At 41.5% G+C, this 20,763-nt stretch overlaps 2 protein-coding genes across 3 annotated transcripts in view; one reads left to right on the top strand and one right to left on the bottom strand.

Moving 5' to 3' along the window:
- Positions 1 to 20,763, bottom strand: part of hopx (HOP homeobox) — a 404,275-nt gene that overhangs the window by 284,316 nt on the left and 99,196 nt on the right. The window lies entirely within an intron of this gene.
- The window catches only part of LOC140317688 (complexin-2), a 52,794-nt gene continuing 44,674 nt past the window's right edge, over positions 12,644 to 20,763 (top strand). For both annotated transcript variants that reach the window (XM_072395169.1, XM_072395168.1), the window contains exon 1: positions 12,644 to 12,769. The gene's annotated coding sequence lies outside the window, so the exon portion shown is untranslated. The remainder of the gene's footprint in view (positions 12,770 to 20,763) is intronic.

Here is a 20,763-nt window from a genome sequence, read left to right as displayed (position 1 = left end):
TAAATCATTTTGCCCAGATTCTAATGAAGGGAGGTGATGCAACAGGGGCTCCTTTTGTCACCGCTGGTCCTTTACATTGGTTTAGTGTTGTAGTGTCTGATATTTATCACCTGTGCAAAGTTGTTATGGGAAAGTGATAAGAAGTCTGGTAATTACCAGCTGTGTAAGGGAGTCATGGGTATAAATCAGGACATTTTGAGAATAGCATACTCCCCAGTTAGTTTGTCCAAGAAGAGGCTCAAAGACACACCATGTCCGGGCTTTGTGCTTCGTGATGAGAACATGCAACATCTTCAAGGTCACTAAGAACAGGCAGATTCTACTTAACGAAGAGCTGCACCCACAGTAAGGCAGAGATTTTGGGGAATCCGGGCTTGACACATCTCTCCAGACGTGATGCATCATTCTGTAATTCTGATACAGACCTGGTTGACAATAAAGGTTTCTGTGTTCGACCAAGTCTGTGAGTTCTTCCTGCATCATCTACACAGACTGTTTGAAGGCGACCATCCCCAATACACCACAGTATCCCACTGATTGAGTCACAGTTAGCTTCCTGTGTCTTTTCCTACACAGATCACAGTTCCTGACAGTTCAGGATCAGTCTTAACACGCCTGAATACTATGACCTGCGTCACAGGGAACTAATATGTGATTGGACTGCTGACAAATGACTTAACATGGTCAATAAGACATGTCTGCTTCCCTGAAATAACTAGTATTTAATATGTTTAATTAAGGTAAAATAAAAGAAGCAACTGACTATTGGACTCCATTCTGTATTTGAATTGTGATGACATCATATGGACTTTCTGTCACCAGTGGAGGTGGATGAACTAGTTTAACAGAGAGCTGTGGCCATACTGGGCAGCTTCCAGCTGTAAATGCCTGATGCAAAAAGAGCTAAAATGAATACAGGTGGAGTCGAGACATAAAAGAGGATGGAATCATTTCTCTCTGCTTGGATAAACTGTACAGAAAGCAGCATGTGGGTTCAGCAAAACCCTGTGAATAAATAAAGCTCCGGCTGCAGGAACACAGTTTATCACAGACAACAATATGACATGTTCAGGTTTTTAATTTGTGGCTTTGACCTCGTAGCAGCAGGACACAGATTAGTGCTTTTCACTCAAAGTGCAGGAGTCAGGCTTTTCTTTCTGAGGAGGCAGTGAACTGCTGACAGCAGAGACGCCTGGCAGGTTCCACCAAATGCTCCGGATAGAGACAAGAAGCGCAAGGATGCACACACAAGTGAAAGCAGAAAATTAGAAGAAATGCAGAGCTGCATGTTGCTGACCATCGTTTCACATTCGGATGTTTTTTTCCGGCTCCAATGGCTAAAATCTCCTTTGTTGTGCAGCACATTCCTTCAGTCTCCAGACTTCGGATTGTTAAATTTGTTTAACCTCCATATTAAACAAAGAAACAATTAAACTGAAAGTGTTTTTACTGTATGTGACTCAATTTCTTTTTATCTCCATCAACAAGTACAATAGAGCTTCTGTTTGCAGTCTTCAGGATCTGTGAAGCTATTCAAGTAAATTAGAAACCATTAAAGGAAAATTCTGTGCTTGATTGTTGTGTTTTTACTTTTTTTTAGAGGTATGAGACGTTGCAGGGTAGCGCGGGACTGTTTTCTTCATCCCGATCCCGCCCGATCCCGCTGAATTTCTGACCACTCCCGCCCGCACCCGCAAAACTTTGAGAATTTATGCCCGCACAACAGTAGAAATGCATTGTTTTTGTGTCTTCTCCCGTCCCGCAGGAGAAAACACGTCATTTCATAGGTTATTAATTAAGAGATTAATGGACAACATTGCCAAGTGGGATCGTGATGGGTTTTTTTTAGAGGCCCGCTCTCGCGAGATTTGAGTTGGATCCCGCGGGACCCGGCGAGACCCAACTCAAATCCCTTACACGTTCACCACTGATTCACAATTTAGTGAAGTAGATTTTTACAGATCTTTATGTTATCATGTGGAAGCTTCAAACTAATTTAGAGCTACATTATAAAAGATGAGAATGGGTCACATGCCATTTTAAAGACTATTGTCCACTCATAGTAACCCTAACTTAAATTTAAATGCCAGGCCTGGGTGGAGAAGCTGCAGCCTCTCAGTCTACCGGGCTACGCTCCAACTCTCGGCTTTGGCAAAAAAAACATTTTATGCAAAATTGAAAAAAGGGAAAACCATTGAACTTCTAATAGAAAATCTTTAAGGTGCGTTTTTCCCCTCAAATTTTGAGTGAATGAAACACTCACAAAGTTACAAATGTAATCATGCCTCCAGTTCCATGATAAGTTCCAGTCACCCCCTTTCTAAAATCAATGCCAACAGGTTGCTTATTTATCTTGTCTGTGATGACATTTTTACAACCATCTCATGAGGAGGCTGCTGTAGCTGACTGTGCCGAATAGCAGGCAGACAGATTATTCTACATGGTGTCTCTGCTAACTCAGATGAGAGACGGGCTGGATAGTGAATCCACAGATTAATGATTGTTGTCGAGTATGATAGCTTCTTCTTTGAGCCTTGTTTTTATTCTTCTCTGACACCAAATAGTTTAACACTACCTGTTAAATTATTTGGTGTCATGTTTGTTGTCTCAGGATGGATTTTCTTGATGGTTTTCTCCACTTTCATTGCAGTGTAACAAACATAGCATTAGCTTTTTTTACTGTGAGGTAGTCGGAGAGCGCATTAGGTCGAGCTCATACTAGAGCGCCCTCAGGTCTTGCTACTTCTAACGGTCTGGTCTCCTGGTCAGCCTATGGTTTAAGGGACTTACAGAGGGTCGTGGTAGAAAATGTCACTGTACAGATGACTGATTTGGACCAATTTCCACTTCCTCTAAACACAGTTTAGTAACAGTTTTCATTGTATGTCCTCGATTGTGCGAGATTCCATCTTAAAGCAAACTAGATTTATCATTATGGAATCTGAACATTCGTTCTATCGCTCTTCCTTGTGTTTTCTCCAAAAAAAAACCTGATTTACAAGATGTTTCATATGACCGCTGCCCTTCTCTGTAATGAGAGGACCATGCTGTTGCAATTAATCTCATGTTTTCTCCTCCGAAATGTTTCCAACAGTTGAGGCGACAAAAACAGTGATGGATCATTTGCTGAGGCAGGAGTGATGGCTCGTTTGCGGATGATAAACTGGACTCCTCTCTATGACTAATGGACCAGACAGGGCTGTAACGCAGCACAGCCAAAGGAAGAGGAGGATGAAAGCGACCACTGATAGTGGAAACATATAGGAGCTGTGTCAGCATGACAACGATAAGTTGATAACAGGGTTTCAATGTAGATTGTGGTGTTTCATTAGTCTCTTCTCTAGTGAGGGTCTGTAATTATTTTCTTTAGTGTTTATTTTCTTCTTCCACCAGTGATTGCCTTCACCACCCAGAATGCTATTGACAGAATGTGGCTTTTGAGATGTAAATGACAGAATCTGCCGGGAAGCTCATGATCTGAGGTTACATTTTACAGTGATTTTCAGCTTAAGTGTTGAAAATGTTACTGCTGCAGGCTGGTGGAAAATAAGAGGTGATAAAAGGAGATAAAAAGAGAGCAGAAAGGGAGATGCTGCAACTATAAAAAGAGATGAGGAAGAAATTAGAGAACGACCAATAAACTTGGAACAGAAAGGACAGAGGAGAGAGATGAGCTTTGCGTAAAGATAGATGATGTGTGAAGCCAAAATAAAAGCCTGCTCAGTTGATTAAAGAGTGGAGGCAAGGTGTTATAGTTCAGTATTCAATTTGTCTGACAGCAAGGAAACAAAATCTTCCAAAAATCAAATAAAGTACCATAAACCTCACTGATCGAGATTTCTCCTCTTTCACTTTTTCTAAGTTTCAGCTATGACAAAGCACTCATGTGCGACTGGTCACTTGCATTTGTAGGGACTCGTTAATGGGCCATTTCCAACAATACGTGACTGACTTGCTTTCAGGTCAACAAGCCGAATACTAAGCAGTTGCTGTTAGATTTTAGGCCTTCCCAGACGTTTATCACCTCGGGATGACCATCTTACTGCTGCTGCTGCTAAAGCCTGCAGCTATAAAACCATCAAAAGGAATGTAGCATGAAATGATGCACTGACGCTTGCACTGTTCTAACATGATCAAAACTAACTGGACTGAAGTTTAGTTCATAGCTGCTGTTATGTGGCTACTTGCAGCTATAGGAGAGCTAACGGAGGGATTTCTACACAGGCACTCTACTAGGACCACTTCTTCCACACGCCCCCCTGCAGCACAGCTCATTCACTCCGGTAAGAACGTCCATCTTACTCAAAGTCGTCGTTCACGTCGTCAAAATCTGATAAATATCCTGCCATGTTGCACAAAACTATCAGCAGCAAACTCTGTGTGAAGTTAGCCGACTGTCACAGAGCACGGAGTGAATAAACTGTGCTGCAGGGGGGCGTGTGGATGAAGTGGTCCCAGTAGAGTGCCTGTGTAGAAATAGAGGCTGCATCCTCTAAGCCCCGTTCACTCCGTTATATGGATCTCCAGTTATCTAAATATCTTCCGAAGGACGCTGACTTTCACCAAACTGTTCTCAGTGAGTAGATGAACGTATTTCATGCCAGAAATAAGGTCCAGGTTTAAAAATACCTCAGTTCCCCTTTAAGGTAACGGTCACATTGTAAAAAGAATGTATTTTAGCCCTAACCCAGAGTTTCTCAATCCTGGTCCTCACGGCACACCACCCTGCATGTTTTCCATGTTTCCAAAATGAACGGGTCAGGTCTTTAAGCTCTGCAGAAGGCTGAGGACGACACATTCATTTCAATCAGGTGTGCTGGAGCAGGGAAACATGGAAAACATGCAGGGCGGTGTGCCTTGAGGACCAGGATTGAGAAACACTGTTCCAACCCAAAACTTTTGATGTTCTTGACTAACCAGGAAGTGAAAAGGTTTCATGGTAACGTGTTGTATTTACATGTAACCAACGCAAGCAGCAAATAAGCATCTATGAACATAACTCAGATGTCCAAAAACAGATGTTATGTGTTGGTCTCAATCTCACGTAACACAAAGGTGGATGGCTGAAAGTGCCACCCTCGACTTTTTAAGACTTCAGAATGACATGGACATGCTCATACGACCTGCTTGTAAGGGCAGCACTTTACAGGATGCTGTGATGAGCGGATTTTTTTAACATGTTTTTACAAACCGAGTTGTTTCTGTGCATTTTGATCCCAGTCACTGGATCAAATCTTTAGGAAAACTTTGTTCAGAAAGTCACTGTGCAGTGGTGTCGTTCAGCCTTTTGCTTTGTAAGGTCTTTGTTTCCAAAGCTGGAGGCAGAGCAGCGCGGGGCTAACTTTGTTCACAGGACTTTTCTTACAGTCACAAAACGTGAATAACTCAAAGGAACAAAAGAACACATCTATGTCTCAACATTCACCGAGTTTTTAAGTATCTTTTCACATTAAACACAGCTGTGGATGGACTTCCTGTGCTCCAGAAATCTTTTTGTTGACATCAGAGCGCAGCAGTGAAGGCTGAGATGCTGCCTGATTTAAACGCTGTGAGAAAATCTGATAAAATGTTTTCTGGGCTGGGTGTAAACAGATGGAGCACGAAGGAAGCAGAGAACACATACAGGATTTTCTCTGACTGAATTATTCACTATGATTGAACTTCACAAGTTACTCAAGTGACATCTGGTAAATGAAAATGCAGCCGCTGCTCTGTGAGAGTAATTTTATTCATAGAAAACAGTGGCTCCAATTAAGTTTCTCTTCAGAATATTTTAATCCAGTTGGCAGCTCCCACAAATGTGTTTACAGGAGCACCAAATGAAAGACTGAACTGGGAGTCATATTTAAACTAATAACGTACAGTCCGGTGCAAAGTAAGCTGCTGAGAAGTGTGTCCAATGCTGTCCAAAAGTCTTTCACTGAAACTTCTGAACTGTCATTTGTATTGAAAATAAGAGTTTAATTACTTATTATATTCATACTAATTTTATAATGATGGTAAATAATAATCCTACTTAAAGCAAGGGCCATGTATTTTTCATTTTTAATTTATTTCATTAAATTAAACAACTGAATGTCCTTTTAATGTCCCGTCTGTTTGTATATCACATGGTGGCAGTGGGTCGTCCAATAACCGGAAGGTTGGTGGTTCGATTCCCACTCTCACGTTCAAAGATCAGTGAACTAACATGACAATAAATCTGGTCTCAATCTGTCTTTCCTTTTTTAGAAGTCACCACCATGACCTGGGGAGGAAGTTATTTATTGTCAGGTTTTTTGTCTTTTTCTGTCTGGTTTCAGTTTTTTGCCATTTCCCTGACCTTTTTCCTCAGTTCCCTCCTGCCTGGTCATCAGCTCCACTCCCTCCACCTGTGTTCACTTATCCTCAGCTGCACTCATTCACCAATCACTCTCCCCGCAGTATTTAGACTCCCAGTTTTCTTCACTCCACGTCATATCCTCTGTCATTGTTCCCTTGGTTTCCCCCCCCGTCATTCTTGGTCCTGCTTTTGTGTAATTTAAAGTTTGTTATCTCTTAGGTGTTTTAGTTTTTTCTAGTTTAGTCTTTATGGTATTCCAGCGTGGCTGTGATTTTCTTTTCTATTCCAAAATGAACTGAGTTTTAAGGTAGCTCCTGTCTCCAGCTGCATGTCTGCACCTGGGCCCTCCTGGGGTCTTTACTTGTGTATATATATATATATATATATATATAAGTTGCTTTAAAATCCTGCTTTGATAACCTCAGTTAAGTCTAAGTATAAACATTAACGATACAGTAAATAAATAATTAAAATGTTTATCATTTTGAATATGAAACATCAAGTTTGGAGCTGAGGAACTGAATTAATTCATGAGAACATGAAAGTGAAAACTTTAGCTAAATGTATCGATAAAACTATGTGAAACATGTTTAATTTTGAAGATGAATGTCTGTCTTCTCTGTAGCAGCTGTGGTGTGATCACCCTCCCACCCAGCAGCATTCCACATGCACGCTGATTCATTGAATCATACAGAGCTGCTCCACTCTCCAGACCATATGAATGAATGCTGAGCTCCTATTTAGCAGCTCACTTCATATTTCCTCACTTTTATACTTTGAGTTTTACTTTAAACTTAATATGAAAAACTGTATGAAAGTATTCTTCATCTACAGTTTCATGTCCGGTAAATTAACTAATTAGAGTGAAACCTCAACTCCGAGGGACAGTTTAGAATAAGGCAAAAACACAGTTTTTATCATGTGCTGTTCAATGTTGGGATTTTGGGTTATTTTTCTCTCTTCAAGCCTTGTTCTCAGACAAATAGAATAAAAAAAAACTCCTTTTTTCCCACATACTTTGAGTCAGAAATCTCCACTTTGGTGGTACTTACACACATTAGTCAAGGGGGTTGTTTATGTCTTTCACAGACTGATTAGTAGAACATTTAATCCTTAAAACAAGGTGAAAAACAGTGTTAATCTGGCTGTTTTTTTTGTACCTGGTTTGCATAATTCAACATAAAATCTGAGACCTATTACAATCCAGATTCATTGGCCTGTGCTGTCTCACTTAAATAACATTTCCATTCTCTTGTTACGAGGCTTCTGATTATATTTGGAAACATGACACTGACATGGAACACAGAGAAAGAAATGTGGCTGCTAATTTACCTGCATATAATTAGCCTTGGTGACTCCTTTTAATTTGCACTTATCCCTGCGTGCACTCTGGCTCTTATCACTCTGAGCACCATCACATTACAACATACGACGGACTCGTTGCTTTACGATGTGTAACGGGAGATGGAAACAAGCAGAAGTTCTCCATGTCTTGCACTTCTTTCTTGGTAATTGTGCTGTAATGCAGTGGTGGAAACGATATTTAAGGCTCAGTGCACAGAAGCTGTATATTACATCCAACAACATGTAATCATGCATGGTGGCCTGGAGCTTAATGAAGTGTGTTAATTGCTCATAACTGTGATTTTCGAACCTGTTGAGAATGCCTGGTGAGCAAACTGACCTCGGGTGTCTCAGCTGTGCAGTGGGTGGTTTATTTTTGCCGTAGAAGCAGGACTTGAGGAGTTATTTGAATTTGTCTGTTTTGGTTTAAACAGTAAACATAATAGAGATGAATTATAATGGAGAAGAGGTAAAAACAATGGAGCCACAGCGGCTCTAACAACAGTTGATCTAATAGCTTTTTGTGGGTAATATTCATTATTTAATTGTATATTGAAGGTCATTATATAGTTACAGCTGCTGTCTAGGATTGTGTAGGTGGATATAGTAAAAATGTTTTAAATTTTGCATAGTTTTTGTCATAAAGTTTTATATCAGTGTTGTGAAGGGAGATGTAAGTTGAAACCAGCAAACTTGTGCTGTCCAATATCTCAGGTATCCTGCCAGCATTGAATATTCGGTGCATAATCATGGAGTAGCGCTGCATTAATGCATCGAGAGCTGTTTGAACTCTGTCCATCCGACTAAGGATGATTCAAACACAGCCTAAAAGAGACAAAACCAATTATAAAAGAAAACAAAGACAGAAACCGAAAGGAAATGGATCATCACAAATGTGTTTTAGGGCTTCTTTAACAGCTTGAAGGATTATTTTGTGTAATTAGTGACAAAGAAACCTTGTTGAGCTGCAGACAGATCACGCTGATGTGTACTCAAACAAGTAAAAAACAGTGATTTACATTGTTGCTATGAGCTTTTTACCCATTTTGCACTCAAACAAATTAAAGCAGAGTCTTACGTAGTAAATTATTAGGTCATAAATAAAGATACTGGAAAATCTGAAATAATGCCGGATTTTGTAGCTTGATGGAAACTCAGAATCACAAAAAGCAAAAAGACCTAAATCCATTTGATGCTGACTTTAAGCACAGAAAGTGTATTGAAATATTAAATTTTCAATATTCAGAAAGTGTTAAAGAGAAAAATTCCTCAAGAAAAAAATAAATGACCATGATGAAGCCGATGTGGAGCCGTTCTGGAGGCAATTGGCAGCTTTACCACCACACTTATGCTGATCTCACACTGTGGCACCATTAGCTCTTTTAATCCAGCCAATAATCAAACCTTCCTACATATTTCACTGGCTAAGAGGGTTGCTCCACTGTGGAATTTGGTAAGTAACCTCTCCCTGAACCCACAGGATGGATCAAAAATGGCTGCTGGTGTGTAGGACTGTTTGGAGAGCAGCGTTTTACATCCTTCTAAAGCTTTTGCTGCAGCTTTTTCTCTGTTGAATTAGAGTTTCTGTTTGAAAGCAGCAAACTTGGCTGGCATTAAAGTAAATTTAATGTCTCATTTCAAGCAATCTAGTAAAACTAGAAAAGGCAAAAGAAGTCTGTAGCTGTCTCTTGTAAAATAACTTGGATAAAGGCAGACTTTCTAATTAACACAAAGCAGTTCATATTTGATTTAAATTGAAAGAACACTTTGCAGTTAAATTGAGTTTCAAAACTCCTTCTTCCTGTCAAAAATAAAAGCAACAAAACAGAAAAATAACAAAGTGCATATCCTCAAAAATGAAATAAATCCCCACTTCCACACAACCCTGTGGGAAGGTGCCACACTGGCAAATTAAATGGGAAATATCACATCCTGCAGATGGAGCCTGAATGTGTCAGCAGCACCGAAGTCTGAACAACTGAGATGTACGAGAAGGAAGAAGTAGCTGTTTTGTTGTAGTTCTAATACTCATTGAAACAAGGTTGTACAAACAAACAGCCAATCTGCAGAGAAACACACCACCACACACTTCTGATGGGTCATAAGACACAACTGAGAGGAACTGCTTTGTATAAATGTGATGCACCTTTTTCCACCAGAGTGGATCCTCTGCTGGTTCTGAGTCAGAGCCTAGGACCAGAGGACCAGTACTTCTGCAGCCTATTACTGGTAGCATGTGTCAGGGGCTCGGGGCTTTGTTAGGGACTCTGAAAGCCAGTATAGAATAAAGTTTTCCCAGTTAAAGAGAAGCAACTAAAAACTGAGCTGGAACATGGATGTGAAGTAAAAGAACTTCATCAGTGTTATTCTCATTTTGCTTTGGTGTTTTTTAATGCAACACATTCACTTTTGCTGCTTTCAGCTGAACTTTTAAGCAGCATTCACAGTTTTATGAAGGAAGTTTTAACATCAGCGGCTGGAGTTTAAAGATTCCTCTGAAAACAGCGTGTCTCAGTCCCATTTATGAATATAATACACATTTGGTTTGCAGAGAGCATTCCCAAGCTGTTGTCTGAAATGTTATTTATGAAGTGAACTGGTGAGATGAGGACATGTTTGCAGGTAAAAAAAGTCAAGTTTCTTTACCTTTCTTTCTCTCTTTTTTGTTTCACCGCCATCTTAAAATGAATTCTGTTCATAATTCTTTCTTTCTTTTGTTTATTTATAAATTAAACACATATTGCACACATACTATACTGTATATCATCACAGCATGTGAGGTTTAGACTTTCTTTTGCTCTTTATCTCTAAACTTAGTGTTCTGAGCTTAAAAACTGTCGAACCATTTGCTGTTTTCAGGGTGAATATTGCGGGTTTGTTTTGGTGACCTGCAGCAGGCCGCACCTGTCCTGTCTGTTTGCACACTGTGTATATGTGCGTGTGTGTGTTTGCTCTGTGATAAATGAGGCTGGTAATGACATTTTAACAATGAGTGCATTAGTGTTCCACCGGGCTGCACGTCAGCAGCCCCCAGCTACACGGGCCGCGGCGCCGGCTGCTCTGAAAGCTGATGACACCTGAAAGCAGCAGCAGAATTGGTTTTATTTATGAAGCTCTAACGCACCGTCTGCTCCCTGAGCATCTGTTCTGCCTAAAGTTCTGAATCTCGTTCTGAGGCTTTCATTAAATTACAAACAATACACTGCAGTATATGAAGCTCTTGTTATTTTTAACATCTTATTTCAATAAGTGCAGCTGCTGTGAGGCTGTGAAAGGTTGGTGAGGACTCAGGAGGACCTTGGTTGCTACCAGATGCTTGTTGGCAATTATTCTGAGGTGGGTTTCACTGGTCAGACGAGCAGTGCTTGTAAAGCCTCAAGAAATAAACTAAAAATCGGCTTTTAAGTCAAATCTGTGGTGGGATCCAATCAGAAAGATTCATCAGTGTGAACTGGGACAGCATCTTGAACCATCTTTATTAATGTTATTGTCATTTCTGCACCAGCTTCTATTATCCATGCATTTAGCAGTGGCTGGGGAAGTAATAATCATACTATTAATGAAATATTGTAATTCTGAAGATATCCATGAAGCAAAATATCTGCAACAAATATTAAGTCCATTGTTCTGGGAGTTATTCACAGCCAAACTATTCAAGGAGAAGAAATAAAAAACTCAACAAAGGGATTTGAATCTAAAGCATAAAACGGACAGATTCTTTTTAATAAGACCTGGCATTTGATAAACCATGTTGAATTTTATGTGTAATTTTCAAGTTAATCTATAAAAACTCTCCCTACCTCTCTATGGTTCGCGGTTGGTGTGAGTTCTCTTCATTCTGCGTTTCAGGTTCTCATGGAAGGGCCTGTTCCCATGTCCAATAGTGTCACTTTCATTCATTTTCCATACCTGCTAATCTAGTTTTAACATCTAAACTGTTCATCTGCTTCATTGAAAGCAAAAAAAACAAAAGTAAGGAAATGCAAGGATGAGGGACAGTGGAAAACAACTGCAGGTTAACGCCTTCATTTCTCTTTTTTGGCCAAATCAACAGAATCCAGAGTCACTGTACAGTGTTTTTCATCTTTATTGTGACGCTGCGATGCTCTGCACTGTGGACCGTGCGTAGGTGTTAGAAATATGTTGCTGGGTTTTCAGTCCTGAACACCTTCAGTGAAGCATTGCAGAGCTGTGAATAACAACCCTTCTGTCCTCAAAACAGGAGTCAATTTTTTTTTCTGAATAGGAAACTGATGCAGGTGCATGTGAAGACAGTGCTCTCAAATGTATTTGGTTGCATGCAGCTGGCTGTGGAGACACATGGACAACTGTTGTGTGCTGGTGCGTATGACAGAATTATGTCACACAGTCTTGCGTGGAAGCAGACCCCAGAAGCCTCGAATTGGCTTTAAAACTCTACTGCATGGTAGAAATTCCCCCTTTTCTCTGCCTTATGAGGCTGGCCCCATGCGAATCAAACCTGCTGCAACAGATCATCCTCAAGATCCAAGAGGAAGTCCAGTTGCCCTTATTAAAGCTCGTATGGTTACCAAGTCCTGGGTGGCTGAGAATCTTCACAAACACACGCCTGTTTCATGTTTTATAATGAAACCGAGCAGCCCTTAACCATTACCCCAACAAGATCCAGAAAAAGCCACATGAGAAGTCAAACTCCACTGTTTCTACTTTTTAAATGACTAATTTGAGACATTTAAGCAAACAAAGGGGCCACGTTATTAAGAGGGATGAGGTTTGAGAGTAAATCCCATTTAAGAAACGAGGCAATTCAAAAACTTGCTCTCACTTTTACTTGAGAAGCTCGATTCCGTTCGTGAGGTTTTGCATAGTTTGCACACAAAAACCGTGAACACAGAACCTTGCATAAAATTGTCTTATTTTGCGCAGAAACATCTTGTCGTTGAGTATCTGTCAGCATATGCTCTTTCTCTCCGGTCTTGGAGGAGCAGAGAGGAGGCTGTGAGGTAATTGTGCGCAGGAGGGGGTGGTGGAGAGAGAGACGGGATATAGGACAGGCATCAAACGGGTTTGGCTGCAGACTGGTCGGGAGCCCTTTCACCACCTCGCTCTATCCAGACTCATCAGGTCAGTAAAACTAAACGCACCGTGCGCTAAAACCTCCCAGAAGCCGCGCTGGGAGCGGCGGCGGCGGGAGGCTTGCTTGTTGTTTTGCGTTGCTTGCCGGTTTCTTTGAGGATGTGATTTGCATTTCAGCTGCAGCTCAGATTGTTTTAGCGAGGTGAATATGAGGTGTGAGGGTGCACACGGGTTTTTAGGCGTGAACTGTATCTCAAACAAACATATCCGGGCTGCAGGTATCCATCATCTCCACCTGGCTGTTTGCTGAGCAGCAACAAGCGGAAACGGTCCGACAGGGAAGGCGCGCTTCTCTGTGCAGAAAACGCTGTTTTGTGTTAGTTTCGGCACCCGGGTGAAAAACTGCGGACGATCCCCGTCCCTCCCCTCCTGCTTCCTCTCCTCTTCCCGTCCAGGTGAAGGTAGATCGCCTCGCATCGCTCACCGCCATATGTCGCCTGTAAAGGTGTGAGTGATGAGGCAGTGGGAGGGAGAGGAGGAGGCTGCTGCTGAGAGCTTATTGATGGGGAGGAGGCAGAGCCCGAGCTGCTGAGGGAGGAGGGCCTGCCCGGCTCCGGTCCTCCGCAGTGCCGTCACCAGCAGCCGCCTCTCAGCCGCTGGTGGATGGTGGAGAGCCTGAATTATTTATAGCAGTCAGTGCATTGATTAGCTTTATGTAACGGAGCAGAGAGGGGCTGCCAGAGTGGGAGCCGTTGTTTGTGCGTGTGTGCATCAAGGAAATACAGTTTGTAATCAATAGTGTGTTCGTCCCGGCGCGCTCGCCCATAAGAGTGCACGCTTGACGGATAGTGATAGGTGGCGTGTGTGTCTTGATATGAGTGAGATTCACAGCCAATCACACAGGGGAACGTGAGCCATAGTAACACTCCGAACAGCTTTTCTGCTTATTTAAAGGAAAATCCCACAAAATGATGAAACAATTTCTCTCATATCACTTCCAGCTCCATCAGAAAGTCATATATAATGTTTTCCTGATTAAGATTCCATACAACAAAGAACACTGATGAAATGTAAAGATTAAAACAGTTAGAGGGTGTTTTGACATGCAGTAAAAATGTTGATTCACCCTTCATTTCTTTCTGTTTCTCTCCAAGCAGCCAAGTGGTCTTAATAAATAGTTCTACAGGCTTTCTGAAGGTCTTTGGACATTTTCTGCTCATTTTTTTGCTCATTTTCAGTCCAGTTCTTGTACATACGGACAGAAAATAGGATTTCTGCAGCAACAAGGTGATTCTCAAAGAGCTATTAGCTGAAAACTTGGCATATATCAGCATGGTGTGTCCTTAAAACATTTGAGGAAACTGGAGGTTCCTGTCATATCTCATGGCATTTTTTAAATAAAATGCTATCTTGGACAAGATTTCTTTATGTATTTTATTTACATATTAAAAAAATAAGTTTGAAGAGGTAATAAAAGCCCTCCTTTTAATTTAGGAGGGAGAATTTCATATAGACTTCCATCATTTTCACACACTGTTTCACTCATTGATTGGTTACCCTGGTTACCTCATCAGAGCCAGTTTTTTAGGGTTCAGGAAACATCACAACTTGCTTTAAAATAGATCTGTTTTTGCCTTGTGTTTGAAAGCTGAGGCTGGATGCATGAATCATTGTACAAGGTGGCATTCTCTCCAGCAGCAATAGTGACGTCTGAAATCATATTTAGATTTAAGGCTCCATTGCTGGATGACCGAGCAGCAATTATCCCCCTCACACCTTCCTTGTTTCTGAAAAATGACCGCTGCTTTGGGTGAGTCGTCTAATCACCAGTCATGTGAAAGTCTGTGTGGTTTTCTTTAAGTGTCTCTTTGAAGGAAAGTCAATGCCTCCTGAAATGTGTCCTAATCAGTGCACTGATGATGGTTGTGAGAGCTTAGCAGCTGTCTTGGATCGAGTCCATCGAGTTCTCCTGCTGCAGTTACAGTGCATGTGGCCGTGCTTTGCGTGTTCGTATCCATGACTCTGTACATCCAAGCGGAAATGCAGCTGTGGTCAGAGCCGTAATCGTATCCGCAGCCTCCACCAGCACATGCAGAGCAGCAGCAGCTGTGCTGACAGCCAGTGGCTTTTTACTGTCAAAGCACTGGCTTTTCAGAGGAGTAATGAGCAACAATGCATCATCTCTCCTGACTGTGTATGTGCAGAATGGTGAGAACATTTAAAGCTTGTTAAGCTGAATTTAATGATTTAATGAAACTTCCAGCTCCATTACTGACACGTCAAGTCTTAGATTTGCTACCAAATGTGTCGATAACATGCCTAATATTTAAACACAATAGAATATCTTGTGCTGAGTTATTTAACTATTTGTGTGAGTGAATATTGATTAATGAAGCATTTATCAAACGACAGCATGATGGCACATAAAGGTTTGGTATGATTTCATTTCAACATAAATATGCAGAAAAAACCCTGAAACACATCATTTTCTCACTTTTTTTAAAGAATAAAAACATCCCCTGACTGTTAATCTATCAGTCATCCTTACGGCACTCAGATGTGTAAAGACGAATAAAAACGAACGCATGACATGTTTTTGTTACTGTGTTGAACTGCAGCTCCATTGCTCCTGCAGAAAGACGGTTAAATCATGGGACTGATTATTGTGGCAACATTAATGCCAGTCACACACAATCAAGCATTAAGGCTTTGTGTACCTATAAATCCGACCTACAGAAACTCTGCTGTAAGCACGAAGCACGGAAGGACGGCTCTCCTCAGGTCGCTCATGTTCATTTCATCATGGCGATTGTTGCCTGAAGTAAAGTCTTAGAAGCACCATAGTCCACAGCCACATATCAAGGTTCTCTATCACTCCGTTGATTGTTCCATTTGGGTGGTGCTGTTATTCGTAGCTCCATCCTTCAAACGTCTCCATATATGTACCAAGCTTTAGCTAAAAAGCTGTGTTCAGGAGGCAGTGGTTGCAGGACTGTAGCACATTTGGTGAATGCTGTAGATGATCCATGCTGAAACATTCCTGGTGACACTGTTCTGCTTCACATTGGTCCATCTTCATACTATGTTTGTTACATATAACTACATGGACCAAACCTTTAGGTTCACAGTGGTTGGGTATGAACTCTGTACATGTACTGTTCTACTCTCACTATCAAAGATGAGCAACTTTTGAGTAAAATATCTGCAATAGCATAATTTAGTTAGAGCATCAGGGGAGGGTTTCCTGACTGATGAACTTTCATCTCCAGCTCTATTAAATACGCCTGAAATCCCACCAAGCCATACAAACAGAGGCAGGTGGCCTGATTACAGTATCGCTAACATCATGGATATGATTAGAGCATCTCTTAAAGTGCAAGCTGTTGGAAAAGAGAAGCAGGGATCTGAAAAGAAGCAGCAAACTCTGACCTGCGCATCTTCTCATCGTCAGCTCCAGCAAGCCTTTACCTGCCAGGGGGCGGGGTCTGATGGTTGAGAGCTGGTCAGACCACCATCTTAGAGCTCACGACACACCGGATGACTGCACTGAAGGCAGGATTCGTCCCTGTCCCATGAAATCTTACCCAGCTGTGTGTCTTGGTGGTTTCTCTTCCGACTTCCCAACTTTTCTCCTGTTAACTTCCTCTCCTGATGGACGAAAATGGGATTCAGAGTGGAAGGGCCCCCCGTGTTTCTTTGAAAGTTTTAAAAATGATTTGCTTTGAAAGGTGAGGAGTGCTTTACTATTACAGTCCATTATAGAAATGGCTGAGGCTATTATAGCATTGTAATTAAACATTAGCTTTATTCTTCTTCAGCCGTTCTCAGAACAACTCGTGTGCTGCAGTCTGGCTGCATGACTCACCTTATGCTGACATTTAACTTTATAATTTGCTAGTTTGATTTAGAATTCATGGTTTCATTAATCACGGTAAGACATTTGGACCTGATGAAGGGAAACGGGACCAAACCAACATTCGACTACCACCATTTAAAACAGGTTTTTATTCAAATTTCTGTCTCTTTATAACCAAAAAATTCTATTTTGGTCTGAAATTTTATAAAGACCAAAATTGCCTTACTTATCTCACGCAATGAACCGTGTTATGAAACATTAGATTAAGAAGTGGAGTAACAGAAGGTGCAGACCTGAAGTGACCTCCATACATGGGAAGTCTTTTACTGATGCTTTGCTTCAGGTCTTAATGAGCTGAACCTCCTGTCCTGGTAAACTCAGAGCATGTAGAACCTTCTGTTTGAGTAAATATTTTTCCGATACATCTTTTTATTCAGCTCTTTTTTAGATTTTGATTTCCAAAAAGCACTTGCAGTGTTATAACTAATCAGTGCAATGTATCACCAACCAAACTATCATCTGCTTCCTTCTCTGTGTCGACTGCTGTGACTTTGTGGAAAGGAATACGCTTCCATTATCAGTCCTGCATCACTTTTTTTGTTCTCATAATGGAAGATGTGGCCGTGCTCGGCAGATGAATAAAGCTGGAGCATCGTTGGCTTTGTGCTCCAGAACAGTGAGAGGTTTGAGTGACGGCCGTGCACAAAAGGTTCGCCCGGCGTGTTGGCGCTCTCGTGCTGTCTGTCATCCTGCTGCTGTCACAAACAGACCTCTGCACATGGGAGCTATCGCTGCGCCGATACGCCATCAGCCCTCATTACACATCCTGGCTGCACTTTCACTGGATGAGCAGTTTGCTGGGAGGACGCTCAGAGTTTAGGTTGTCAAATACCGGAGGCAGAAAATCATGATTTAGGGATATTATGGGCTAGATAACTGACAACCTGTGTAAGTTGGAGGCTCAGACTGCTGTCGGAGGTTTGAAGTTGCCCATAAAGTTTCTGGTTTGTTCTGACCATGCGTAAAATAAAGCTGCGTTGACGCACATCTTGATGAATTTGATGTGACATCTTTGGCATGTAAGCCATGTGACCCTGTGCACAGTATTAAAGAATACTCTCCTATAAGAAAACTATCATGTGCACAATACTATGTTTTACTTCTACCTGCTCCTTACATCTTCAAAAGAAGTTGACCGTTGTTCTTTACTTGAATTTGATTGAAAAGATTGATTATTATTGTTATTTTACGTCACTGTCAGCTTTCCCAACATCAAGATCTCAACTCAATTTCAACCTACATGGATGGAGCAGTGACATTTAGACATGAAGATCATTTGGCATGTTTACAAGCTGTAAAAACATTCCATAACAGGCCAGAGAGGGACCGGGCTTAAATGCTTTGGGTGCTGTGGGGTGTGGTTTGGGGTCTCTGTGGATCGGACGCCTCCCAAAGAGCCCAACAGATCCTATCAGACTGGAATCTCTGGAGTCTGGAGGTTTAATGACACGTTTAAGATGTAGCATCTATCTGAATATGGGGATGCAGATTTTCCCAGCAGGACAAAAACATTTTATCAGCTTTTTTCTGGACGTATTTTCAGCTTGATGACATTTCTGAAATAATCTTCTCTTCTCTTGAAGTGAAATCATCCCAATTTGATGACGTGTCACAGAACCGCGGACGCGGCCCTTTTGTTGGGAGGCTGTTACTTAATCCAGCAGTGGTGTTGTCAGAGCATGCTGACAGTGGCTGGATGGAGTGTTTAATCTTGTTTGAATGTTATGCAGATAAAGTGTTGCAAGCTTGGCACAACAATCTGAGGAGGCTTGGCCCACGTCTTATCTTCCTGCTGCAGCCCAGTGAGGGGAGAGCAGGCCTGAACCGAAGGAGAGGGAGGGAAACGGGCTTCACGGGCGCACATGGATGCAGGCACATGACCTCTAAACCCGATTATTGTATGCATGCAAGGTTAAAAGTGCAGCTCACAGTTGATGCCCTCATGTTCTCGTTTTTTAGCTGTTTTATTTCTCTTTATTCATGATAAAGGGAGTGGAATGAAGTCGCCTGGAGTCAGAAAACACTGAAAACACACCTGGAAGTGCAGGTGCTGTGATGGAAAGTAACCACTTCGAAGTTCTTTCTTCCAGCTGAACAAACTGAGTGATTCCAGTCCATCTTCACTCCTTTACTTCTTTTTGAATGCTTGTATCTGCTGGTCGTCATTTCAGTTATTCGACTTTATTTTCTGCAAAGTGTCGGCCGAGTTTCAAGTCCAGAAGGTTTGTTTCTATCTTAAAGATATTTTTCTCTGGCTTCATAGTTTCTGACTCATTCAGTGCGGAACAACTGATGCACCATCAGAAGTTGTGGGAAACAGTTTGATAATGGGAACACTTTGCAGATGACTGGATAACTTGATGGTTTTATCTGCAGCAGGAGCCGTTGTTGACTGTTGTAACACATAAACTTGTCCACAGCTGCCAGCGTTGGACAAACAGATAGTTTGTCGTCCAAAATGAAATCTTCTGTAAACTCATAAGAATCAAGCTGATTTCAAGTTAAGATATTCATATAAATACAAGCAGAAAAGTCCATCTCTGAGCTCACCAACCAGAAACAGTTATTTTACTTAGAATTTGTTCATTTCTCTGTAACGTATTTCCTGACTTCTACCCTGAAGTCACCACCAAACCGAAATCTATTGAAAACTCAGACAAAATCTCTTCTTTCTCATCCTCAAAATCTACACAAATTTACAACGTTCAAATGAGTCCAGCAACAAGGCTTTTTTAAACTATTGCAAACCAGAAAACATTTGACTTCTTCTTCGACTACGACACAGATTTCTTCTGCAGCCACATATTCTTTCCTTTACTATTTATACACCTGATTGTGTCTGTTGCCAGCTAACTTCACGCAGGCTTTTCCTGAGGTTTCTGCCTGTCTGTTTGTTAACCGGCACGTCTGCCGCTCCGTCTGCATGTCCACAGTCTGCCGGCGCTCCTGTATCAGCGTCCACCTGCATGTCTCCTCCAACCTGCTCGGGTTCACTGCACAGCTCATAAAGCGTCTCGGCTCTGAATCGATGACTCATTTTAAAAACTGAGTCACTGACGCCTCTCTGGCTCATTATGAGTCTTGCACCTCTACTCCATTTCATTTATGTTTCCCACTAGACGACTCACAGTAAAATATTTGACATTTATTGCCTCCTAATGATCACTCAGACACTCAATAGACTTTGGGTGGGCTTAAGGTCTGTGTTACAAGGACGTCACTTTGGCTCCTTTACATTCAGAGCTGTGTCAGACTTAGATAAAAGACGATTCTTGTTATTTCAGATCCTGCCTGAAAACAGGAGCTCTTGTTTCAGCCTCCAAAGTTAAAACAGTAATGATTAAGATCAATTTTACTGCTTCTCCTGCAGATATGCCCATTAAAGAATAACACATCATCTCTCAGAGGAGGCACCAGGACTCCCAGTGACTCTTCTGATTGTTGCATCAGATGCATTTTCCTTCTGAAACTCACCTGAACTCAAAAGCCTCTGTTGTTGACGGCCTCCTCTCTTCAGCTGCCGTCCTGTAGCTGATGCAAAGTGCCTCTGTTGCCCCGGTAACGACCCTTTGCCACCTGTTGCCGTGGATCACTGCGTTTGTCAATCTGCAACGTTATGGCTGAGTTGGGAGGAGAGGCAGCGACGGGGAGTGCTTTTTGCTGTTAAAGCTCCACTTTACCTCGGTGACTGCTGTTCTCTTTAGTCTTTAAAGAAGCTCATCAAAGCTGCACCAAGTCGGGTGAAAAATTCTACTCAAGGCAGCAAAAGAAGTGAACTACAAAACTTTCTTTACAAGAAAGAAAAAACGTGTTTACAGTGATGATCCCGGCAGGAAAGAAGGACAAATCTTTAGGAGACGATGCAGCGAATCAGTGATGGAAGACGTCGTCAAACTCAATTTCAAAAGCAACATAAAAGTACTCAATTAATAATAAAAACTTAGGTTTTTATTCATAATTTATTAATTTGATTGGTTTTGGCTGAACTGCTGACTGCCGATGCAACAGTTTTGTTTTAAGGCAGCCAGGTTGCATGTTTTATTAAGTAAGATTAACTGATTTTTTACATCATTATATGTTAAATTCATGGACAGCAACCTAAATCTATTTAAATTAAATTTAAATT

The sequence above is a fragment of the Leuresthes tenuis genome, unplaced genomic scaffold, assembly GCF_036924035.1.
Source record: "Leuresthes tenuis unplaced genomic scaffold, fLeuTen1.0.hap1 SCAF_11, whole genome shotgun sequence".
NCBI classification, from domain to species: domain Eukaryota; kingdom Metazoa; phylum Chordata; class Actinopteri; order Atheriniformes; family Atherinopsidae; genus Leuresthes; species Leuresthes tenuis.
This window is presented reverse-complemented; position numbering and strand designations above follow the sequence as displayed.